Source organism: Bubalus kerabau, chromosome 2, assembly GCF_029407905.1.
Source record: "Bubalus kerabau isolate K-KA32 ecotype Philippines breed swamp buffalo chromosome 2, PCC_UOA_SB_1v2, whole genome shotgun sequence".
NCBI classification, from domain to species: domain Eukaryota; kingdom Metazoa; phylum Chordata; class Mammalia; order Artiodactyla; family Bovidae; genus Bubalus; species Bubalus kerabau.
In genome coordinates this window covers 174,305,616-174,317,748 of record NC_073625.1, presented here as the reverse complement: position 1 = coordinate 174,317,748, position 12,133 = coordinate 174,305,616, and the positions used below count along the sequence as shown (strand labels likewise).

At 42.3% G+C, this 12,133-nt stretch overlaps 1 long non-coding RNA gene across 1 annotated transcript in view; it reads right to left on the bottom strand.

The window, feature by feature from the left end:
* The window catches only part of LOC129644115 (uncharacterized), a 105,894-nt gene extending 94,233 nt beyond the window's left edge, over nucleotides 1-11,661 (bottom strand). Inside the window, exon 1 of the long non-coding RNA XR_008710748.1 lies at nucleotides 11,397-11,661. This is a non-coding gene — a long non-coding RNA (uncharacterized LOC129644115). The remainder of the gene's footprint in view (nucleotides 1-11,396) is intronic.
* Nucleotides 11,662-12,133: the final 472 nt, after the last annotated feature.

Below are 12,133 nucleotides of genomic sequence, written 5' to 3'. Positions count from 1 at the left end.
AGCCACAGTCAGCTCCCAGTCTTGCTTTTGCTGACTGTACAGAGCTTCTACATCTTCGGCTGCAGAGAATATAATCAATCTGATTTTAATATTGACCATCTGGTGATGTTCATGTGTAGAGTCACCTCTTATGTTGTTGGAAGAGGGTGTTTGCTATGACTAGTGCATTCCCTTGGCAGAACTCTATTAGCCTTTGCCCTGCTTCATTCTGTACTACAAGGGCAAATTTTCTTGTTACTCCAGGTGTTTCTTGACTTCCTACTTTTGCATTCCAGTCCCCTATAATGTAAAGGACATCTTATGGGGGTGTTAGTTCTAGAAAGTCTTATAGGTCTTCATAGAATCATTCAACTTCAACTTCTTCAGCCTAATTGTTTGGGGCATAGACTTGGATTACTGTAATATTGAATGGTTTGCTTTGGAAACGAACAGAGATCATTCTATCATTTTTGAGATTACACCCAAGTACTGCATTTCAGACTTTTGTTGACTACAAGGGCTATTCCATTTCTTCTAAGGGATTCTTGCCCACAATAGTAGATATAATGGTCATCTGAGTTAAATTCATCCATTACAGTCCATTTTAGTTTACTGATTCCTAAATGGTCGCTGTTCACTCTTGCCCTCTCCTGTTTGACCACTTCCAATTTACCTTGATTCATGGACCAGGTTCCTATTCAATACTGTTCTTTGCAGCATCAGACTTTACTTCCATCACCATTCACATCCACAAATGGGTGTTGTTTTTGCTTTTGCTCCATCTCTTCATTCTTTCTGGAATTATTTCTCCACTCTTCTCCAGTAGCATATTGGGCACCTACAGAGCTGGGGAGTTCATCTTTCAGTGTCATATCTTTTTGCCTTTTCATACTGTTTACGGGGTTCTCAAGGCAAGAATGCTGAAGTGGTTTGCCATTCCCTTCTCCCGTAGACTACGTTTTGTCAGAACTCCCCACCATGATCTGTCTATTTTGGGTGGCCCTAGATGGCATGGCTTATAATTTCATTGAGTTAGACAAGGCTGTGGTCCATGTGATCAGTTTGATTAGTTTTCTGTGACTGTGGTTTTCATTCTGTCTGCCCTGTGAGGGATGAGGATAAGAGGTTTACAGAAGCTTCATGATGGGAGACTCTGACTGTGGGGGAAATTAGGTCTTGTCTGATGGGTGGGGCCATGCTCAGTAAATCTTTAATCCAATTTTCCTTTGAAGGCTGGGGCTGTGTTCCCTCCCTGTTGTTTTACCTGAGACCAAACTATGGCAGAGGTAATGAAGATAATGGCGACCTCCATCAAAAGGTCCCATTCATGCACTGCCACACTCAGAGCTCCTGACCCTGCAGCAGGCCGCTGCTGACCCATGCCTCCACCAGAGGGAAATTGCTGGACACTCACAGGGAAGTCTGGGTCAGTTTCTTTTGGGGTCACTGCTCCTTTCTCCTGGGTCCTGGCATGCACAACGTTTTGTTTGTGCCTCCAAGAGTCTGTTTTGCCAGTCCTGTGTAAGTTCTGGTGGCTCTATGGTGGGGTTAATGGTGACCTCCTCCAAAAGGGCTTATGCCACACCCAGGTCTGCTGCACCCAAAGCCCCTGCCCCTGTGGCAGGCTACTGCTGACCCGTACCTCCACAGGAAACACTCAAACACTCAAAGACAGGTCTAACTCAGTCTCTGTGGGGTCTCCTGATGCGCACAAGGTTTTGTTTGAGCCCTCCAAGCTTCTCTGGCAGATATGGGGTTTGATTCTAAACACAATTTCATCCCTCCTACCAGCTTGCTGGGGCTTCTCCTTTGCCCTTGGATGTGGGATATCCTTTTTCAGTGGGATCCAACATTTTCCTGTTGATGGTTGTTCAGCAGTGAATTGTAATTTTGGAGTTCTCGAAGGAGAAAGAGAGTGCATGTCCTTCTACTCCACCATCTTGATAGTCCATGGGGTTGCAAAGACTTTGAATGACTTTCACTTTCATTACCAGACAGTAAAGAATCTGTCTGCAATGCAAGAGACCAGGTTCAATCCCTGGGTCAGGAAGATTCCCTGGAGTAAGTAATGGCAACCCACTCCAGTATTCTTGCCTGGAAAATTCCATGGATAGAGTAGGCTGAAAGGCTTCAGTCCGGGGGTTGCAAAGAGCCGGACATGACTGAGGGACTAACACACACACTGTTATTATGCGGGTGCAGGCTAATCATGGGTCTTATGGCTATGCTTCTTAAAAGTCATTTTCTGTTAGAACACACTATTGTATTTACAGGTTAAATGATATGATGCCTGGGGATTATTTTCAAATACTTAAAAAAAAATTTTTTAAGTAGAAGAGATGGTACAAGACTGGTAGGAAACTGATCATTGTTGAATTTGGGTGATGAGTCATAGTATTCACTATAACATTCTCTCTATTTTGGTGTATGTTCTGTAATAAAGAGTTAAATATATTATCACCTTAATAGTTCCAGAAAAAGCTCATATTTGATACATTCATCACCCATTCATAATTGGTTTCTTAGCAAACTAGGAATAGAAAGGAATTTCTTTAAGCCTGCCTATCAAAACCTACAACAAACACTATAGTTAATAATAAAACAAACAATTTGGGACTTCCCTGGGAGTCCAGTGGCCAAGACTCTGTGCTTGCAATGCAGGGGTCTTGGGTTTGATATCTGTTCATGGAACTAGATCCCACATGCCACAACTAGAAGTTTGAATGCCACAACTGAAAAAGATCCTGTATGCTGAAACTAAGACCCAGCATGACTAATTAAAGAAATATTTTGTGAAAAATAATGAAACAAACATTTTTTGAAAATCATAAATAAAATAAGAATACTCTTACTATTACCATATCTCAGTAACATCAAATCAGAGAACCTGATCAATACGGTAATTCACAAAAAAGAAATTGAGATGTAAGAAATGGAAAGGAACAAATAACAGCTGAATGCCACAATTCTCTACCTAGAAAAACCCAAAATGATAATAAACAAATTATTAGAATAATTCTCAGACTATCTAAGTTTAGCAAAGGAATGGTAAAGAAAACAAATGGTGTTTACCCTCGGTGGGGAGAGAGAGGTTTCAACAGGATAGAACACAGGTGACTTTCAGAATCATTGGTAATATTCTTAAGATAAATGGTAGAGACAAAGCTGTTTATTTTATTATTCTACATAACTTATCGTGTGTATGAAAAAATTTATAATAAAAATTACAAGTAAATAAAAAATAATGTCTTCACTATTGCTGGAATTCCTAAAGCATAAAACATATGGCCATGTCTGTCAGGGAGTTGTAGAGATAATTCTTGCTTTAGGAAAATTACAATAACTTGCTCTTTTTATTTGTTTATTTATCTGGCTGTGCCAGTCTTAGTTGGCAGCATGAAGGATCTACAGTCTTCACTGAAGCATTTGGATCTTTATTGGCAATATGTGGGATCCAGCTCTGACCAGGAATCAAACCCAGAGCCCCTGCCTTGGGAGTGTGGAGTCTTAGCCACTGAACCATGAGGAAAGTAACTTGCTCTTGAATGTCCATTGCCATTGTCAAATTTTCTCTAATAGTCATTATATCACTCGATTAATGCCATGTGGCACTGTAAACTAAGGGTTGCCCGTGCCAACAGTTCAGAAAAAGCCAAAATAAAACCAAAGAACACAAAAGTAGTAATTAGTTTTTAAAAATTATTGTACACCATCAAAAAGACAGTTTGTGAACTGGGAGCACTCAAACCCAACCTGGAATGAGGCTCTGGGAGTACACTGTCAAAAAACAGCTCATATAGTCAGAAGGCAGTGTCTCTGCAATAACTGGTAATTAGGCTAAATTAATGACTAAACTGATTTTGTCTCCTTGGGGGAACTTCAAGACTGGTCTCCATTTTCTTCTGATTTTAACGGAAAATATGTGCCAAAATTCTGGAAATAAAAAAAAAAGTTTTAATGTCCACAACTATTTTGAAACACTGCATGGATCAACACTGTGAAGGACAATAAAAAAACATCAGTCTGTAGGCTGCGATGGCCTCTGTCTAGACGCATAGTCTTGGACATAGCCTTGAACAAGTAGGGTCATTCCCTTTTTGATGGGGCCTGAGTTCTCCAGTACTCCCCACAGCTCCCCACTCTTCTCACACTCTGCCATCTTCATTCTTCTACACTTCCCTGCCTGGCCCAGTAGGTAGCTGGGTTTGCAAACCCATCATCTTCCAGAAATACAGGCATTTGTGGGAATCTACCTGTATTTCTCTGAATTCACCGCCAGAGGGCAGACATAGAAAATAAGAGGCGAAATCCATAGCTTTTGCTACTTTCAGGGAAAGGAATCTAATTTTCACCATGAATATGTTACATGTTTATCTGAATTGAGAATTATTCTGCAGACAAAAGGTATGAGGCTGGGAATGTTCATGTCTCGCTAGAGCTGATCAAAATGAGTGGTCAAAATTTGAGGGTGGTCTCTCAATACAAATGCTCTGAGGATCACAGCTTGGCTCTCTGCAAGCGTGTGTCTCTCAGAACAACCAGAAATGTGGCTGATTTCAGAAATTCTTACAAATGAGTGAATGTTTCAGTAAGCTACCATCACACTTTTCTGCTGAACACTTCTGTTGAAAATCTCTCCAGATCTTCTCTCCTCAGATAGGAAATGAGGAGTGACTCTATACAGGGCAAGGAAGGGACAAGCCACCCTCTGTCACAGTCGGAAAGTACACGGTGTATGGTGTGCTGGTAAATGCTTAGCAACCAGTTCTCAAAGCATGGCTGATTCATGCTGGTGTATGGCAGAAACCCACACAATATTGTAAAGCAATTGTCCTCCAATTAAAAATAAAGGAAAACAAAAAGGAGGTGGGGGGACTTCCCTCATAGTCCAGTGGCTAAGCTTCTGTGTTCCCAGCGCAGGGAGCTCGGGTTTGACCCCTGCTCAGGGAACCAGATCCCAGTCTTAGGTGCAGCTGCCAGTGCTGAAACGGAAAGAAACTGCATGTCGCAATGATGACTGGAGATCCCACATATGATAACGAAGACCCGGTACAGACAAATAAATAGGTACTAAAACAAAATAATAATAAGCTCCAAACTGTTTCATGGCATTTGCCATTTCCATGATGTAAATACTCCTACCGTAGCCAACTTCAAGCTACCAACATTGTGAAACTGAACACGGAGTTGGAGACAGATACTGCAATGGGCTCTGAGCTGCCAGAAGTCAGCTTTCCCACAGCACTGATTCCCACCCACCCTTCACCACTGTTTCAAAGTTAAATCAACTGCGGAAGCAAGCCCATCCCAATATTTGGAGGGTTTAGGGTGAGGATACAAATGGAGGCCCACGGATTATATGTCTAAATATTTAAGTTAAAAGTCAAACTAATAAACTGTTCATTAAAATATTGCCTATCCTGCTGCCATGACAAATATGCCTTCATAATTACCGAATCGGGTTTAAATTTAGGATTCTATGCCTAACACAGGCAGAGAGAAGAAGCCATTTTGGGACTTCCCTGGTGGTCCAATGGCCAAGACTCCATGTTCCCATTGCAGGCGGCCCAGGTTTGATCCCTGGTCAGGGAACCAGATTCCACATGCCCTAACTAAGAGTTCACATGCCACAAAGAATATCGAAGACCCAGCATGCCACAACTAAGACCTGGTGAAGCCAAGTAAATAAATATTTTAAAAAGAAGAAGCAGCCATCCCCCTGGCCCTCTGTCTCAGGCCCAGCCCCTGCTCCTGCTCACCCTCAGCACACACAGCCCTAGTCCATGTGTCCAAGCTCCACTGCACCCTGGGCAAACAGCAGACCCTAAGCCATCCCTTGGCCCAAGTATGAGCACATTGGCAGTGTGGTCTCTGTACAGGGGAATGGGCCCAGGGTAAAGTGGTCTGGAGGTCACTCAGGCAGGGAGTTACAGGGCCCCAAGTCCTGAAGCATGGAGGTGAATCTCTAAGTGGGCATGCCTCCACTGCCATGTAGATTCTTCATCCCATGTGGCAGGCAAGGCCAGATCAGGGCCAAAGCAGGCCCTTTCCAGTAGGAGACTTGAAGCAGGGAGCCATCTCTGAGAGTGATTACTGCAGAGAAGTCCCTCCAGCCACCCACGTCTTCTGACAATCTTCAGTATTTAATCTCCCGACCTTGGCAGGGCTCTTGAAATTTCAATCACTCAGGTAGAGCGCTTGAGTACATACAGTTGGCTGGGACTGAGCTGTATGGTAAAGGAATGAAAAGATCTTTCTGACCCAATACTCCCCAAAGGATAGTTCATTACATTGAGTCTTCACTTACGCTTTAGGGCAGGGTCAGCAAACCGGGACCTGAGGGCCTATCCTGCCTGACTGTTTTTGAATGGCCCTTGAGTTTAGAATGGATTTTACATTCTGAAAGAGTTAAGAAAAAATCCAAAGAAGAATATTTCATGACATGGGGAAAATATGATACTCTAATTTGTGTCCATAAATAAACTTTTATGGGAAAATAGCCCCGCCCTTTTGTTTACACGTTGTCTGTGGCTATTTTCACTTTACAACAGCAGAATTGAAGACTTGCATCAGAGACTATGACCACATGACCCAAGTTGTTTACTTTGACCCTTTACAAAAAGGTCGCCAACCCCTGTTTTATTTGTTTGTTTGTTTTCTGCATGCTGCACCACGCAGCATGCAGAACTTCCCTGCCCAGGGATTGAACCCATGGCCCCTACATTGGAAGGGCAGAGTCTCTACCACTGGACCACCACAGAAGTCCTGTGAACCCCCGCTTCAGAGTTAAGTTTCTACATTTCTCTAGAGAATATGGGTGATATGGAGAGTTAAGGGATGTGAACCCCTGAGAAGGAAGGGCAAGAAGGGGACAAGCAAAAGGAAGACTGGAAGTTCTGATTGGGCAAACTGCAGAAACTTGCCCTCTTTCTGTAGAAAAGAGAAGTTATACAAAGGCAGTAAGGGCCTGCAGGGGGGACACTTAAGAACAAAGAGGAAGGAGAAGTGGGCATGTTACCCTCTAACTTCATCAACACTGAGGCCAGACTTTGCCTTGTTTTTTTTCCCATTAGTCTCATTTATAAGCTTTGCTTAACTGAAACATTAAATCTTAATGGCAGTCCCTCGTCTGTGTGATAATCTTTGTGGTTGAAAATGGCACTGGGGGCTCATCATTAAAACATCTAGAGAAGCTCTGTCTCCTAGATATAAATGGAAGCCAGGTAATAATCTATGGGGAAAAGAATCTGAAAAAAATAGATATATATGTGTATAATTGAATCACTTAGCTGTACTAACATAATATCACAAATCAACTATACTTCAATTAAAAACAAGTAAGAAGGGTAGACAAACTTTAAAATAATAATAATAATATAAGCCAGAATATAATCTTTAATTTTCTAGTAGCCTCATTTTAAAAAGTAAAAAGAACTGGTAGTATTAATAAACTCCCTTACTTGATGCAATATATCTACCATATTATCAATTCAACATATAATCATGTAAAATTATTAATGAATTATCAAATATTCTCAACACACTGAAGTACTTTCTAATAACTGAGTCAAGTTTCAGCTTTTCAAGGTACACTGAAATTGAATAAAATTAAAACTCAGTTCCTCAGGTGCACTAGTCTCATTTTAAGTGCTTGATAGTCACAGATGGCTAGTAACACTACTGAATGGTGTAACTCTACACAAATCCCTAATACCGAACTGCCGTGTTGTCCTCTGTGATTGGTTTCTATCAACTCTGGACAACGTTAAATATTTACAGAGCACTTATTCTCTCCCTTTAAGCTTTCTGGATGACAGGAAATTGACATGGGTAATTTCTCTGTGTTGACTGCCTTCTTTGCTCTTCTGGTGCTGCAAAATATTTCAGGCTCATCTCGAATTTTCCCTTCAGCCTCGTCTTGCTAAAGATCATTTTGGCCAGGTCATCCCCTCTTTTGCAACCCTCAGTGACTTTCAGAGAATAAAATCCTTACTGTGGTTTCAAGGCCATTTTTTTCCCCTCAAGCCTCAATCCCTGATGCTCTCCGCCCTTGCTCACCTGTACTCTAGGTACATGGAGTTCTGACAGTTTCTAGGACATGCCCAATTATTCCAACCTCAGGGCCTTTGCACGGCTGGCTCTGTCATCCTTCATCTTTCACGTCCTGTCACCTCCACAGAAAGGATTCCTTGAACTCTGTACCTCAAAGAGCTTCCTGTCCTAAAGTTACTTCTCTTGTCACCAGTGGCCCACTTCACCTCAGTGCTTGGTGTCATTTCTGTTATGTTTGCTTTAAATCATATATTAACATATGATTGATTCTTTTTATTTTTGGCATTTTAAATAAGATTTAAATCAATACAAATGCAACAATTATAAATGCAGACTGACAAAGGAAAGTTGAATTGGGCATCAGAACTGACAGTGTTGCCACTGGTGACATGCTTTCCAATCCTTAAACAACCCTCGCAAAGTTCCAAACAAAACTGAATCCTTTGTTCTTTGATTTACACATTAGTTGCACCCCTGGAAAATTCAGTGTTTGCTAAAATTGAACAAAAAATACTTTTGCATTTACATATAAAACAGGATTAGGTTTTAGGCTCAGAGCATTATAAACAAGTTTTTCACCTACTTGAAGGTCAGGTGGGGCACTTGAGAGTCACATGCCAGCTGCAATAGTGTTTCACTGATCTGGGCAGTATGTTTAGCATCCCTGACCTAATACTGACCTTGCCAGAAGATCCCCCAATCACTGTGTCAATCAGATGTGTCCGCATTTGATTGAGATTTCCAAAGCATTTCAATCTCGAAAACTCATTTGTTTTACATTTCTAGAACATTTCCTGGGCTGGTGAGGGGCATTGTTTTCTAAGAAGCCATGACATAAGACTGAGACCCATAGGTAGGGTAAGCAAAGAGACCATGGGATAGGGCCTTTTGTGTGTAGTCACCCCACCTCAGCATAACTATTGCAATATTAGAAATGGGCTCTAACTGCTCGGAAGGCATTCTGTTATCAGGAAGGTAACAGAGCACCCATGGCTCCCTCTGCTAACTCCTACTGTCTCAGCTCGACACCATTCTGCGGACCTGTTCCCAGGATACAGGTGAGCAAAACAAATGTCTGCCCAAGCAGAGGGAGCCAGGCTTGTTAAGTCATATTAGGGGAACCCCTCCTCCAGATACCCCTCAGGCACTGCCTCCTTTGTCACCACCCTGCAAGGAGGCAGGAGGAGCACAGGAGACAGACTGGAGACAAGTTCCAGAACGCAACACACTCTAACAGACAAACAAGCTGCATATCCAATGGTCAGCCCCACCTCTGTCACCAAGCCCTAAGACCTGAGCAAGTTCTTCAGAGATTAGAAAAGTGCTCTTGGCTTCCTGAGGATTCCACCAGTTGAAAGTGTCTTTCCTTGGGGACGGGATGCTCCCAGTGTGACCTGACCTTCCTACACTTTTGGTAGGAATGTAAATTGGTACGAAGTTCCTTAAAAAACTAAAAATAGAGCTACCATATGATCCACTCCTGGGCGTATATCTGGAGAAAACCATAATTTTAAAAGATACATGCACCCCAACGTTCATAATGGCACTATTTACAATAGCCAAGACATGGAAGCAACCTAGCTGTCCATCAACAGATGAATGGATAAAGAAGATGTGATACATACATACAATGGAGTACTAAAATCAGCCATGGGGAAAAAGGGAAATAATGCCACTTGCAGGAACATAGATGGACCTAGAGATTATGATACTAAGTGAAGAAAGTCAGACAGAGAAAGACAAATATCACATGATGTCACTCATATGTGAAATCTAATTTTTAAGTGACATAAATAAACTTATTCACAAAACAGAGTCACAGATTTTGAAAACAAACTTGACAAAGAGGAAAGTGGCAGGAAGGGACAAATTAGGAGGTTGAGATTAAAATACACACACTACTATATGTAAAATAGACAATCAACAAGGACCTACTGTGTAGCACAGGGAATTCTACTCAATACTCTGTAACAACCTATATGGGAAAGAAATCTGAAAAAAGAATAAACATATGTATGTATGTATATAAACACATATTCACACATATTCAACATAACTGAATTGCTATGCTGTACACCTGAAATTAACACAACATTGTAAATCAACTATACGCCAATAAAAAATTTTTTTAAGTGTGACCTGATTCACTTAAACAGTCATATTGTCTCCCCAGTGAACCTTTGCTGGGAAGGCAAAAGCATTCAGCTTTCCAGAGCGCCTACTCTGTGCCAGACATTGTCGCAGGTGCTCCACACAGGTCACCTCATGCAACCCTCCCAGTACACCACACACAGCAGGCATTAAGATCACTGTTCAAAGATGAAGAACCTGAGGCTCAGAGAGGCCAGGCAACTTGCCCAGTATCACACAACTCTTAAGCGGCCTACCAGCCTACCCACAAGTAGACTACCTGACCCTAACAACAACTTCATGATGGCTTGAGGGGTGAAGGTGTGACCTGTGTGAGGACTTTGAGGACAGGAGTCGCCTTGACTGGAAGGAGGAATCAGCCAGTCTAGGACAGAGGTGCAGTCTGGGGTCTGGCTCAGGTGCCCGTCAGTGAAACACAGACAATACCTTCCTCCAGAAGGTTTGTGAGCCTTAAAAGAATGGACATTGGCACAGAGTAGAGGCTCGTTCCCATGCCTTCCCTGCTCTGCAGTCTGGATGTAACTGTGCTCTGTTGTCCATGGACAGGTGTTTGCCAGCCTTTGCCCACAGTTGGTGCCTCTCAGAATCAATCATGCACCCAGCAGGAGACAGACAGAGCACTCAAACCTTTTAGTGCAAACGCACTAGAGATAAGGTAACCATCAAGAGGTTATGAGCTACCGAAGTGCCAGCCATGCTGAGAAGCCCTTTCCACCTTCAGACCTGTAGGACAAAAGAAGGGGACAGAATTATGGAGTCTAGTAAAAGCTGGGACTACAGAGAAAGGTCTGCCCACCAGGAACTGCACCTGTACATCCTTGGTACCCAAACTTTACAGAGCATCAAAACCACCTCGGAGGGCTTGTTTAAATACAGATTGGATTTCCCTGGTGGTTCAGTGGCTAGGACTCTGCGATCCCAATGCAACAGGCCCAGGTTCCATCCCTGGTCAGGGAATTAGATCTCACATGCTGCAACTTGAGCTCGAATGACACAACTAAAAGATCCTGAGGGCCACAGCTAAGATCTGCTGCAGCCAAAAAAAAAAAAAAAAATACGGATTGCTATGTCCCCCAGGATTTTGAAGTTGGAATGAGAACCTGCATTTCTAACAAGTCCTAGGTGATGAAGATGCTGCTGGTATGCTGCCCACTTTTTGAGACCCACTGCCTCAGAGGAACAGAACCACAGTGAGGAGGTATAAATACCCTGACCTCTCTCTTCCGTCTTCCAGTCCCTGGCTGGTGGTTTTCATTGGCTGAATCCAACGCAGTGCCAGAGGGTACAGGCTGGAGATAATCTGCTGCTAGGACACAGAACAGGAAGGAGAATGGATCTGGGAGGCAAAGAACAAGGAATAATCATAAATTTCCCACTCCTCCCTCTGCTCCTTCACTTCCACCAGTCCATCAATCAGAGGACCCCATTCTTATTCAAACAGTTTTCTACCCTATGGCTTCTCTGACCATTGTTCCTGAGTGCTAGAATACATTACATTTTCCTCAGAGGCTTAAAGAAAATTATGATTCTCTCAACTCAATTAAATAAATGATCTGTCATGTCTTATTTCCCTGCAGTAATTTTGTGCATTTCCTGTGCTGAGAAGTGTTGAGATTCATATCTGGAATAAAGCTGTCATTCTCCACCCCTTTTATTTTAGCTTTCCACAGCTGTTTCTAGGAGACCTGTTTTCTGATTAATACATTTTTTTTTCTTAGAATTTAAGGATTTCTTTTATTACCTAAGAAAACGATAATAAAACAGTATTTCTTGAACTTTCTCACAATGTCTCTTCTTATATCCCCTGCTCCCGACTTTGAAGAGTAAAAACACTTTTTTAGCAGTGAGCCTAAACCTCAAGATTTGCATGAAGAGTTCAGGAGGAAGAAACTCTGTTTAGTTAAAGTCCACTTAATGTTTGTGAATGAAAACACTAACCATTGTTAGCAGT